Below are 15,095 nucleotides of genomic sequence, written 5' to 3'. Positions count from 1 at the left end.
CTAACTATATCTAGGGCGCTTATATAAGTCCTGCTATTATAGCTATAAGACTTATACTTAGTTAGAAGCTATCCTTACTAATAATCCTAATATTTACTAAGCCCTCTGTAACTAGCTTTAGTTTTATTATAGTTACTAGGAGGATTGCCTTTATATTATAAAGAAGGGGACCCTTAGTACTTTTATAGGGAAACCTACTAAAGGTACCTATTACTAGTTTATACTATAGTTCTACTAGCTCTACTATTATTTTAAGGATCTTATATTAAGGGCTTAAACTAATAACGCTGTTGCTCTACTTGCCCCTACTACTTACTTACGCGCCTATAATTAGTATTAGCTTAGTACTATTATTCTATCTACTACTAGTACTCTAGTATTTCCTCTTTAGTCTACTATTATACCTTTATATAGTAGTTATAGTAATAATAATATTATATAGCTTACTACTACTACTAGTATTACCTTCTAGCATATTAACTAGTATATAAACAAGACCTAGGCCTAAACTAACCTTTATATTAATAGGCTTAAGAGCACTACTAAGCGCACTACCTAAGGTATTAAGACTCTTATTATTAGTATTAGTTTTCCCTTATTCCCTTTATATCTATTCTAATATTTATTTTCTTTAGGCCTAGGGTACTACGCGTTAGTAAGCTATTAAAGCACTACCCTCCTCCTAACACTACTACTACTACTTATACTTATTAACTAAGTTATCCCCTACCTACACTACGTATAAGCGTTACTACTATTACTAAGAGATATAGAGGTATTAGAATAATATAAATAATAGTTTAGGGGGGGCTAAAGGGGGGTTAGTTATAGATAGTAATAGTATAGATACTGCTACCTAATTATTAGCTATATTATAAAACTTTAGTAGTAGGGCACTTGCTTAGAGTGTTATAAGAATAATTAAAAGATTTCTCTAATACCTTTCTACTTCTTAATTATAATAAAGGTCTAAGTTATTATTCTAGTTTTCTTTTACCCTTACTTTTTAGTTTTTATACGTATTAGGCTATTATTATACGTGGTATCCCTATACTATTCCTTAAACTTGTCTAGAGCCTTAGTATCCTACACTACCTCTAGTAGGTGCTATATTAGATTAATATACCCCTTCTATTTTACTAGGACTTAATGCTTCCCTTTTCCTCTTATATTCTTTGCATAAAGGATCTCTTCTACTTCCTATTTATCTAGTATTATATCTTTATTTTCTAGAGTAACTATTAGACCTAGTTATAAGTCCTAAAGCTTCTAGCTTAGTAGCAGGTTATTAGCAGCTCTCTCTAGTAGATCTATATACATAGTCTTATATAAGCTCCCTAGTAAGTCTAATACTACTATAAGTAGAGTAGGAACTTTTATTACTTTATACTTTACCTATAGCTAGTTAAACCTTTTACTTAGTTAGTTTATCTTTATATTACGTATTATAAACTAAACTATATTACCTTTTAGGAACTTTTTAGCTAGGTATTAGGACTAGTTTATTACTTCCTATTATTTTTGCTATTAGAATATAATAGTAGCTTACGCTAGCTCTACACCCCTCTATAGGTGTAATAAGAACGCTATAGCCTCCCTATAAGGATTCTTAGGCTTTACTAGTAGTAATATTAACTTTTATAGCGTGTCTATAGTATACCTATTTAAAAGTAGATTTAGGCTAACACTAGTTATACTAGAGTCCCTATTATTAAGTATAAGTTAGTAGGCTAGCAGGTAGTTAGGCTAGTTAGTCTACTTAAAGCATACTATTATACGCAGCACTACCTACACTTCTTAGTTTGCCCGCTCTATCCTACTATCTATCTAAGGGTAGTATATAGTAGACAGTAACTAGTTTATCTTTATTATCTAGTATAATATTATCTAGAAAGATCCTAACTAGTTAGAGCCTTAGTTAGTAATAATAGAGGATAGGAAGCCCTAGAACTACTACTAGTTATCCTAGAAGATCCTTGCATAATAATTAGCTACTATAGAGACTATTACTTTAAGCTAAATATATTTAGATAATCTATTAGTAATAACTAATAGGTACTAAGGTTTTCTATTATCTTTTATAGGTAGGTTAACTATAAAATCTATAGATATTTAGGACTAGTATTATAACACAACTAGTATAGGTTATAATAGACCCTATTAGCGCCTCTAGGAGATATAAGCACTATAATAATAGTAGTTCTAAATATACTACGTAACGTCTCCTAATATTCTATCCTAATAATAGTTATAGCGTAGTATTTAAAATATTATATTCTTTCCTAGATATCCTACTAAACCTAATTTATATACTTGCTATATAATAGTAGTTATAAGGGGTTCCTATATTAGTAACTAAATAACGCCCCTCTAAAGCAAAGTGCTATATATACTAATTATATAGTCCCTAATCTATTACTTTATATTAGCTAGAACTAGGAAAGACCTAGCGCCTTTCTAAACCGCATTAAGACGCACTTAGTATATCTTATCTTCTAATACTACTTTATCCTATAGTGTCTATATATATAGGTTAGCAAAAAGGCTAGCGCCCTTTAGTAACTTAGACGCCTCCTCTACTTCTAACACTATAACCTAAATTAATTTAGGGCGTATTACTAACTATAGTATTGCTTTAGAGGAGTTTAAGTCTTATAGTTACCTACTTAAGGTATTAGGTTATCCTATAAGATAGCTAGGTCTATACTATAGGATATACTAATATTTTAAAAGTTCCTCTGCCTAGTAGCACTATTACTTGCTTAAGCTTTAAAGGCTAGTAAAGTACTCTAGGTTTTTATAGTCTATAAATATTATAAATAGTTTATAAATACTCTATAACTCTACTAACTAGCTTTTAAGATACTTAATAATAGCTAGCAATTCCTTATTATATATAGTATAGTTTTGTCTCTCTAGTATTAGTACTATAGAGTAGTAAGTAACTAGGCGCTAAACGCCCCTAACTTTTTATAATAAGCAACCCCTAAGAGCGTATCCTAAATAGTCTACTTCTAATAATATTTCTTTAGCTAGGTCCTATTATATTAGTACTAGTCTAGATATAAATACCTTTTTTAGTGTATTAAATGCACTCTATTCTTCCTCTCCCTATTAGAATAGGGTATCCTTTCTAGTTAGTTAGTTTAAAGGCGCTGCTACTTTAGAAAACTTTGCAATAAAATTATAGTAGAAGTTAGTAAAACCTAGAAAACTCCTTACCTCTCTTATATTCCTAGGGGATTCCTATTCCTATACTACCCTAAGCTTTTTAGGGTTAGGTCTAAGTAATTTGCCTACCTTAATAATATAGCCTAGGTAGCATACCTCCTTAATACTAAACGCATACTTCTCTAAGTCTAGGTGTAGTCCTAATTCTTTTAATAGTATAAGTATATACTTTACTTTTTCTATATAGTTAAACTAGTCTCCTCTTAAATAAATTAGGATATTATTAAGGTAGGCTATTATATATAATCTAAGTAACTTTATAAGCGTAGTATTAATATATTATTAGAAAGTAGATAGCGTACTACTAAGACTAAATAGATATACTAGCTATTTATATAACCTAAACTAGGTATAGAAAGCTATTAAGGACTTATAACCTTCTACTATTCTAACTTTATAAAAGGTAGCGTAAATATCTACTTTTATAAACTAATATATACTAGATAGTGTGCGTAAAGTTTCCTTAATAAGTAGTAGTAGGTATTAGTCTAATATTATTATACTATTAAGTATCTAGTAATCTATATAAAGGCGCTAACTGCCTAATAGCTTCTTTACTAGTAATACTAAAGCTCTAGCTATAGAAGAGCTTGCTTAGATCTAGCCCTTATCTATTAATCTAGTAAGTTATATTCTTAGTTCTAGTAATTAATTATAAGATATAGGGTATAGGGGACCCTATAAGGGGTTAGGCTAGGTTCTATCTAGGAGAGTTATTAACTAAATATAGTAATCTATACTACCTTAATAGGGTGGCAAACTGCTTGCTAACTCTTTGTTAAACAGGTCCTTAAACTCTTGCAGTTCTAGTAGCAACTTTATCTTTCTAGTTTTATACTTAGGCTTATAGGGAACTATACTATTAGTAATATAGATAGTGTGTATATTAATAGGACTTCCCTTATTAACACTTTCTAGATATTTTATTAGGCGTAAGTTATATATTACCTATAAAATATCTAGTATATTTATTATAAAAATTTATACCTATATATCTTCCTATTAGGGTCCTTAATTTAGTAACCCTGCTATAACTAAACCTAAGATAATAGAGATATAGGTAGGATATAGGCGTCTCCTGCTCTCTTATACTACTATATTTCCTGCCTTCCTAATTATTAATTTGCCTTATAGAATATCTATAACAACGGCCTCTCTGCACAGCTATAGTCTACCTAGTATTAGTTAATAGGAGAGACTAGGTACTATATAGGCTAAAAGCTAAGACTGCTAACTATCTAAATTATAGTCTAATACTACTAACTATAAAATTCTTGTACCCTTAGCAATTCCCTAGGCATGTTATAAGGGTTGCAGGGGAATATCTATAAAGTTCCTACTAATCTATCTTGCTAACATTTCCTTAACTACACTAAAACACTAGTACCCTAAATTAACTATCGCTTGCACATTCTCTATTCTACCTAGGAGGAGGGGAATAAAGAAAGGAGGATTATTTAACCTAGCCTTAATATCTAGGGGATACTTAATAGCCTCTACTATTAATAATTCCTCTATTATAGTATCCTCCTTATACCCCTAACTTAGCCTAAGGTTAGGGGTAGCTAGTTTCCTAAATTAGGGCCGCTTGCTAATACTGTAACTATCTTAACACCTACTAGTTGCAGCAATAGGGTATTAGGGCATGCACGCATAAAATAACCACCCTATCTATACTAGGTGTAGACCTTTACTAGTTTCTATATATTAAACAGGTCCTGTAGGATCTAGTTAGGATATAATATTAGTAGTTTAGTAGGTGCACTTAATAAGGCTGCCACTTCTACTATATTTATATTGCTATCCTAATCTAAGTTAGACTTCTACTAGGGTTCCTTAGACTTACTAGCCTAAAGAAAACCTAGTTCTAGAGAGGCTATTTTAATATCTACTATAATTATCTTATATTCCTCTATAGCTACGTTATAGTTTATCCTAAAGACTCCCCTATTAAGAGAAACTAAGTGTATACAACTATTAAGAGATTACTAAAGTTATAAAAGCTTCTATTTATTATCCTAGTATAAACCTCCTAACTATATAAGAAGCTATATAAAATTTATAAAGAACTTTATAAAGGGCTAATTTTAGCCCTAATATAAGTGTTCTAACGTAACTTAGGCGCGCTCCTGCCTATAATAGTTACTATAATAGAACGCTAGGTAGTTAAGAAACCTACTTATATCCTAACGCTTACGTGTACTATCCTTAAAGTATAGTGCTATAGCACGCTAGACTATAGGTAATAACTAGGACTAAATATATATAAACCTTGCCTCCTTATCCCTAATAAAGACCTTGTCTGCACGTAGTTTAAACTCTATAGTTATTTACTAGGAGGAGAAGTTTACCTTAGTGCTATTATATAGCAAGCTAACTAGGAAGGGTTTATAATATAAGGTAGTAGAGGGCAGAGGTAGTATATTATTAAACCTAGCAGGCTTAGAGGAAGGTTAGGATAGAATCTAATTGCGTATTTCCTTGTTCTATTAATATAGTATAGCTATTATAGTAGAGTCTTAAGCCTATTATTCTATTAATCTATAGACCTATTATATTAGCCTTTCTACTATATTAGGTTGCACCTAATTATTATAAATATCTAGCGCATCTATCTCTTATTACTATTATAGTATAATTAGAAGAAGATACTAAAATATTATAGACTAGCCTTAAGGGAGAATATAATAAGCATTAATAATAGTATTTAGTATCTTAAAGGAGAGATAAGCCCTCTACGCCTTTTTATAGGTGTCTAGTGTGTTTACTTAGTAGTAGTGTTAGACTTAGTCTATCTTGTGTTAGACCTAGGCTTGGGCATAAGCCTAAGTCCTTCACACTACCTAACTATAATCTTTTACTATAGCTTAAATTATAAGATTATATAACCCTAAAGATCTAACTATACCTATATCCCTACTAACCTATATCTTAGTTAAAGTTAAAATCTACTACTTATGCTTACTCTACTTACGCTACCCTTAATACCTCCTACGCTGCTAAAGCTACTGTGAAGGGCTTAGGCTTATGCCTAAGCCTAGGTCTAACACAAGACAGACCAAGTCTAACACTACTACTAAGCGAACACACTAGACACCTATAAAAAGGCGTAGAGGGCTTACCTCTCCTTTAAGATACTAAATACTATTATTAACGCTTATTATATTCTCCCTTAAGGCTAGTCTATAATATTTTAGTATCTTCTTCTAAATATACTATAATAGTAATAAGAGATAGACGCGCTAGATATTTAGAATAATTAGGTGCAACGTAATATAGTAGAAAGGCTAATATAGTAGGTCTATAGATTAATAGATTAATAGGCTTAAGACTCTACTATAATAGCTATACTATATTTATAGAATAAGGAAATACGTAATTAGATTCTATCCTAACCCTCCTCTAAGCCTGCTAGGTTTAATAATCTACTACCTATACCCCCTTCTACCTTATAATATAAACCTTTCCTAGTTAGCTTACTATATAATAGCACTAAGGTAAACTTTTCCTTTTAGTAAATAACTATAAAATTTAAACTATATATAGATAAGGTCTTTATTAGGGATAAGAAGGCAAGGTTTATATATATTTAGTCCTAGCTATTACCTATAGTTTAGCATGCTATAGCACTATACTTTAAGGATAGTACACGTAAGTATTAGGATATAAGTAGGTTTCTTAACTACCTAGTATTCTATTATAGTAACTATTATAGGCAGGAGCGCGCCTAAGTTATATTAGAACACTTATATTAGGGCTAAAATTAGCCCTTTATAAAGTTCTTTATAAATTTTATATAGCTCCTTATATAGTTAGGAGGTTTATACTAGGATAATAAATAGAAGCTTTTATAACTTTAGTAATCTCTTAATAGTTATATACACTTAGTTTCTCTTAATAGGGGAGTCTTTAGGATAAACTATAACGTAGCTATAGAGGAATATAAGATAATTATAGTAGATATTAAAATAGCCTCTCTAGAACTAGGCTTTCTTTAGGCTAGTAAGTCTAAGGAACCCTAGTAGAAGTCTAACTTAGATTAGGATAGCAATATAAATATAGTAGAAGTGGTAGCCTTATTAAGTGCACCTACTAAACTACTAATATTACGTCCTAACTAGATCCTACAGGACCTGTTTAATATATAGAAACTAGCAAAGGTCTACACCTAGTATAGATAGGGTAGTTATTTTGTGCGTGCATGCCCTAATACCCTATTGCTGCAACTAGTAGGTGTTAAGATAGTTATAGTATTAGCAAGCGGCCCTAATTTAGGAAACTAGCTACCTCTAACCCTAGGCTAAGTTAGGGGTATAAGAAGGGCACTATAATAGAGGAATTATTAATAGTAGAGGCTATTAAGTATCCCCTAGATATTAAGGCGGGGTTAAATAATCCTCTCTTCTTTATTCCCCTCCTCCTAGGTAGAGTAGAGAACGTGCAAGTAATAGTTAATTTAGGGTGCTAGTATTTTAGTGTAGTTAAGGAAAAGTTGTTGCAGGAGGGATATTAACCGGATTACGGAGCATCTTAATCCTATTAATCCTAATCAATACCCCTGTATAACCCACTATCTAATTAACTGCTAGCTTACTACTAAGTGCCTAATAAAAAGCAGGAGCTCTAGTAAGGAAGGTTTACTAATTATTCACCTTCTAGTAAGGGTAGCTGAAGCTCTATATATATAAGTACAATTGTAGTAGATATAATCTAATAATCTATCTCCTAAATTATTCCTAACCTTAGTAATCTAGATTTCTACAGTTATAAGCCTAGTTTGCGCTTTACCTTATTAAAAGATTATCCTATCTATTTAAGCGTATTGTTTAACTTAGACACTAAGCTAGCAAGCTTTATTTTTTCTTTTATACTATTTCTTAAGTAGAAGCTTACTTATTACTCTTCTACTATAAGCGACTAAATCCTAAAGGGGGATATCCTACTTACTAGATTAACTAACTAGCCTACCTAGTATATTTAATTTAGATACTATGCCCTAACTAAAGGGATCTAGGTAGAGGTAGACCCTAAGGCTTAGGATGCTAAAAACCACTTTAAGAATAAACCTTGTGGAAATCTGGATCACTGAGGTCAGGAATGATTTGGGAGATGGATTATTAGATTGTATCTACTACGATCGTACTTATATATATAGAGCTTCAGCTACCCTTACTAGAAGGTGAATAATTGGTAAACCTTCCTTACCAGAGCTCCTGCTTTTTGTTAGGCACTTGGCAGTAAGCTGGCAGTTGATCAGATAGTGGGTCATACAGGGGTATTGATCAGGATTGATTGGATCAAGATGCTCCGTGATCCGGTTGATATCCCTCCTGCAACACTGGTTGATATCCCTCCTGCAACAAACCTATTAAGCCTAACATGCTAACAGGTATCGCGCTATCTAACATAACAAGTAAGCAGTACAAACTCTAAATAGCTTAGTACTAAGCCTACTTATTAGATTAGGTATTAAAGTTATTAGTAATCTAGAACCTTTTTATATAGGTTAATAACATAGTAGATTAAGGGATCCTTACCCTAGCCTATATAGAGCTTGTTAATTAAGGAAGAGTAACCCTCTAAGTACTTATCTAAGTGCTCTATAATAACCTAGCGCTAACTAATTTAAGCGCTGCAATACTAGCAAGATTGTAGTATAAAGCTTATCTTGCTAAGGTAAAGATAAGTAGCTAAGATACTAATTACTAGCAGAAGGAGTAGACAATCCTATATACGCAAGCTAAGGTATATAACGTTCCTAATATTAAAGGATAGCTTATAGTATAGGATTATCTTAAAGCTCTATCTACTAGGATCTTACTAGATTAGGGTTAAACTATATTTTAAAGGATTATTAAAAAGTTAGTAATAGGAGAGCTAACTTATAACCTCCTATAGGTTACTAAGATCTATTTATTACTTCTCTAAGAGAATAATATAAGATTAAGCTCTAAGGGTCCTAGAGTGTTTGCAATAATAGGAGCTCTACCTTCTAATTAACCTAAGAAGGAGTCTTTATACCTATATAGTAGATCCTACCTATAGAAACCTCCTAAATATAAAAACGTTATTAAAGCTTAGACTAATACAGGTAACAAGCTTACTACTACTTAATAATTAGAGATTAAGAAAAAGATTAATAGGAATTAAAAATTTAAAGAGTTAAGAAAAGCTCTAATTAAGTCCTATCCTATTAATTAAGATTATAGTAGTAAGGTAAGCGCGATTACCTATCTAGGTAGTATCTAGGCGGCACTAATTAACCCTATATTAATAGCGGAGAAAACAAACAGGATCTATTTAACTATAGACTTTAAAGCTTACGCTCTATTAAAGAGCACTATCTTTAATAATAGGGGTGTAGTACACCTAGTTAATAATATAAGCTACCTAGAAGAAAGCTTGTTTAGATTAGTTAGATATAAGATAGTTAAAGCAGGAACTTAAGCTTTTCTAATCTTAGGCAGAGGGACTAGAGTAATCCCTAATACTCTTAATAGACTAAGAGGTCTAAAAATAGAAGATTTAGTGCTTACTAATATAGTATTAGTAGAAGGTTTTTATGTGAATATTATATTAGAAGCTTAATTACTTAAAGTAGGAGTTTAGTTCCTTAGGCTAGATACTACCTTGTAGTTTAGATTATTAGAAAAGAGCGTTATATTAGCTAAGTTACTACGCAAGTTTAACTTAACTTTCCTAGAATATAAGCTCTCTACCCCTTATTAAATAATCTAAAGCATAGGGCCTAAATAACCCTAATAATCCTAGATAACTTACCTAAGATATAACAGTAAGGAGCTTTAGCACTAATAATTAGGCTATTTAGGACCTAAGGCGCTTAAAGCTCTAGTTAAGTTAGTAATAAATATTAGGATTAAAGGAACTCCTAGGAGCAAATGCGATTACTGCGCTATTACACATGCCTAATAGGTTATATTAAGATAACTAAGGGAAAGATTACCACGTCTATACTACTAGGTATTATAGGATCTATTTAATATGCTAACAGGTATAGCTTATAAGTAATAGATCTTAGTATTAAAGTGCAACTACTTAGGAAAGCTTTATACCTATCTACTACAAGCTAAAAACCTTAATAAAATTATGCAGGTATTTAAAAATTTTAAGAGCTTAATACTTAACTAATATAAGCTTAGTATAGTTAAGATTATATAAGATAATAATATTATAACGCTCCCTTAGCGTGGCAAATCTTACTTTTAGATCTAGGTAGCTAATAACAGTATTAAGATTAAGAGCTTACCTGTATATACCTATAAACCTAATAGAGGAGCAGAAAGAGTAGGGCAGGAGATTATAACAAAATTAATAAAAATAAGGATTAGTGCTAACCTACTAATAAAGCTCTAGCCTAAAATTATTAAAGCAGTAACTTAGCTCTATAATATAAGCCTGTCCTATGCTTATAATATAATATTACCTAACAAAGTGCTAGATTGTTAGTTTACTAGATACTTTAGGTGGTAGCAACTAGAGTAGATAAGGGAGGCAACTACTAATCTCTACCCTAATTAGAGCGGAATATACGCCTATAGCTATTAAGCTTACCCCCTTAATAGAGATTAAGCAGCTAGGCGTTACAAGATAGTTTTTAAGGTGAACCCTTAGGGTTATATTAGATATCTAGTAGGATATAGAGTATCTAATATATATAGGATATAGATCCCCTTACTTAATTAGATTATTATAACGCGGAACGTTACCTTTAATAAGGATCTTTTCTATAAAGAGAAAGATCTAGAGTAGCTTTAATAGTTAGAGGCTTAAAAAATAGTTAATATTATTAGCAAAGATAAGATCTATAATATAGGAGAAGTATATAAAGAGCTTAATATCTTTAATTAGCTTTATATTATAGTAGAGTAATATAAGGAGTCTAGTAAGTAAAGAGGACTAAACCTAGCGTAGGAGCTAGGGGGTAGGGTAGAGCTAGAGGAGGTAGATAATTAGGCTAGCTAGCCTAGTAATTCACAACCCCCTAAGCAGACACCTCTAGCGTAGGTACTAAGTATAGCTAGCTTAGCACAAAGGATCTATATAAAGTCCCCTAAGCTTATAGGGCTCTAAACTCCTAAACTAATACTAGAACTAAACTTTAGTATAGGAGATAAAGGATCTATATAGGTTATAGATTAGGGTCTTACTACCTAAAATAGTAGTAATCTAACTTACTTTAACGCTATAATAGGTAGCTCCTAGGAAAGACCTAGAGGGGAGAGTGCTATTAGTAGGTTACTCTATAAGAGCACAGAGATAGGTAAGGGCACCCTATCTAGCTCTTATAGGGGTGGTAAGTAGAGCTCCTACCTACCCGCTTTAGGACTAGATTCTATATCTCCTGCAGATCCCTTACAAGCGGCACCTAGAGCTCCTAGAAGAAGTAGAAAACTGCAAGTTAAAGGACTGCTACTAACGCGTGTTAGTAAGCAAGCTTAGGGATAGGACCCTAATAAACCACTAGGAGGCTCTATAAGTGCGGGGATATATAACGTGATCCACCACCAAGCGCCCACCCCTACTAAGCGCCCACTAACACTAAAATCACCAAATTTTCAACACCAAATTTCTTAACAACCATGGCACCTATTAACAACGCGCTTGCAGCAATTAAATCCTTAACTCTTAGAGAAGATTTTATATACTTAGAAATAGTAAAAAAGTATAGTTACTCGCGGTTAACCTTATCTAGACGCTACTAGAAAATTTAGCAGGCGCGTACTACTACTCTACTAAATAGTTAAATACTTAACACCACGTAAGAAAGCAAGCTTATAGAGTATATTAAAGAGCTTTATAGGCAAGGATTACCCCTTATATAGACTATTATTTAAAATTTTGCAACTAAAATAATAGGGAATCTAGTAGGTAAAAATTAGGTGTAGCGCTTTATTAACTGCTATAATATTAATCTTATCTCCTATTAGGCTACTAGGCTTAATTATAACTGCTTTAAAGCTAATTCTACCTTTAAGTATAGCTTATACTTTAAGCTTTTACACTAAAAAAAAGAGTAATATAATATTAAGAGTTAGTATATCTATAATATAGATAAGAAGGGTTTTCTTATTAAAGTACTATTAAAAACTAAACGTGTGTTTAATAAGAGCGCCTATAAGCAGAGAAAGATTAGAGCTATGCTCTAGGATAGTAATAGGGAGTGGATTACTACTATAGCTTGTATATACGCTAATAGTACTGCTCTTACCCCTGCCCTTATTTATTAGTCCTAATCTAGAGCTCTATAGGATACCTAGTTATAAGATTTTAACCTATTATAACACTAAGCTTTCTTTGTAGGATTACTAAGTAGGTGGACAAGCCACACCCTAGGGGTATCCTGGCTTAAGGAGGTGTTTAATCGCAAGACAAAAGCTAAAGCTTGTACTTTATACTAGCTCCTTATCCTTAATAGCTATAGATCTTATATAATAATAGAGTTTATTAAGTACTATAATAAACACAAGATCCTACTTATAATATATCCCCCTTATAGTACTTACACCCTTTAGCCACTTAACGTTGTAGTATTTGCTCCCTTCGCAGCTTTATACAAAGCTTAACTATCTAGTTTTCTAGATAGCTCCTAAGGGCTTACAAGCATTACTAAGAGGGATTTCTACTAGTTATTTAATGCTGCATAGAGCAATACCTTTAAGGAAAAGCTAATATTAATAGCTTTTAAAGTAATAGGCATTTTACTACTTAACCCTAATATTATCCTTTTAAGGTTTAAAACACCTATAAATAATAGTAACTAGCCTTCTTTAAGTAATAGTATAACCTTAATATTAAGTGCAAGCAATTAGAGAAAGATAGAGTAGTTACTCTATAAAACTATAATTAATATCTATAATAAATAGTTAAAGAAGCTTAGCTAGACAATCTACACTATATTAGTAAGAAATACTCTACTTAACCACAAAAATAAACACCTAAGGGCTGCCCTAGCTAATAAGAAGAAGCGTAGGAAGCGTGGTAAACCTCTATTATTACCCCCTAACAATAATTATAGTAGTGGTGCCTAATTTATTTTACTATTAAAGGTAGAGCAAGCATTTAAGCTCTAGGAGCAAAAGAACCTTAAAGAATAGGAGCTATAATACTAAAAAAGCAAGGTAATTAAGCTTTATAAGTAATAGAAGCTTGCTAAAGCTTAACTTATAGAGGAGCGTCGCCTAAATTAAGCAATTACTAAGAAGGAGTAGGAGGAGAAAGCCGCCTAAAAAGCCACTGCACGTGACAATTAGAAAACCACTAAGCAACTAGAAAAGTAACTCTAAAATAATATTAAAACGTCCTAAATAGGCAAGAGGCAAATCCTTAAGCCTCCTACTATTATACTAGCTAAGGTGGTTAATAAGGAGCCAGTAGAAGAGGATATAGTAGTAGAGGCAACTTTATAGCGTGGGCGCCTAATTAGACCCCCTAAAAAGCTGCTTACATAATCTAAAATATTTAATCTACTCTAATAGATCTAATAATCGCGACTCTAAGAAATCTCGTGATAATAGCTATTGTGGGTGGCGCAATATCCTTATTTAGTGGGTGGTGGATTTTGGTGTTAGTGGGCGCTTGGTGGGGGTGGGCGCTTGGTGGTGGATCACGTTATAGTAATAGATCTATTAGATATAGATCTAATTAGAAATCCCTTATATAATCTTTTAGTATATCCTAAACTAAATACTATAATCTACGCTATAATCGCAGTAGTAATAGGGAGCAAATCTCCTAAAAACCCTAAAAGAAATACGCACTAGGACGCTCTATAAAAAGAGCTAAAATAATAGAAGGATCTCTATAACTACTAAATAGGACAGTAATTTAGAGACGTAGCATATAAAGAAATTAATACTCTACTAAAAGCTAGTACCTAGGAGGAGATTAATAGGCTAACTAAGGGAGAGCGTCTACTCCTACTTAAATAGGTGTTTACATACAAGCTTAATTAGGATAGTTACCTAATTAAGTGTAAAGCAAGGATAGTAGTAAGAGGAGATTTATAGCTTACTAACTTAATTTATTTAACCTACGCAGCTACCCTAGTAGCTTAAACCTTTAGGACTATAATAGCTATTAGAGCTAAGTTTAACCTTAAGATATATTAATATAACGTTGTTAGAGCTTTCCTTAACGCCTTAAGGGATTAACACCCTATAGTTATCTATAAGCTACCTAAAGGATATTAAATACCTAGGAAGTGCGTTAAGCTTAAACAAGCTCTATATAGACTAAAAGACTTACTATTATTATAGTATAATAAGCTCTTAACTACACTCTAAGAAAATAAGCTTATTGCTTCTAAAGAGGAGCTATGCCTATTCTTTAATAGAGATTATAGTATCTTGTTAATATTCTATATAGATAATATCCTATTACTCTATTACTAAAACTACGCAAGCTAAGCTTATAAAGTTATCTAAGCTCTAAAGCAAAGATATACTATAGAAGAAAAGGGACCTGTAAGCTAGTTTCTAGGGGTAAGAGTAATCTAGGATAGAAAGAGATAGACAATAACACTTATTTATAATAAATATATTAACAAGATTGCAAAGAAATTTAATCTAGTAGAGATAGGAAAATTCCCTACTATACTACTATTAAGTAAAGATATTAAAAAGAGCATAGGAGAAGCTACTAAAAAAGAGATTAAGGACTATTAGGAGCGCGTTAGATTAATCCTTTACACCTTAATTATAGTGCGCCCTAATATTACCTATATAGCCTCCTAGCTCTCCTAATACCTTACTAACCTATCTAAATAACACTTTAATGCGGTTAATCAAGTAATCGTCTATCTATACTAAACTTAATACTAATTAATCTAATATAGGAATAGGGAT

This window comes from Plenodomus lingam, assembly GCF_022343315.1.
Source record: "Plenodomus lingam strain CAN1 chromosome Unknown contig_26, whole genome shotgun sequence".
Classification (NCBI taxonomy): domain Eukaryota; kingdom Fungi; phylum Ascomycota; class Dothideomycetes; order Pleosporales; family Leptosphaeriaceae; genus Plenodomus; species Plenodomus lingam.
The sequence above is the reverse complement of the archived record's forward strand: the minus strand, read 5'-3'. Positions refer to the sequence as shown.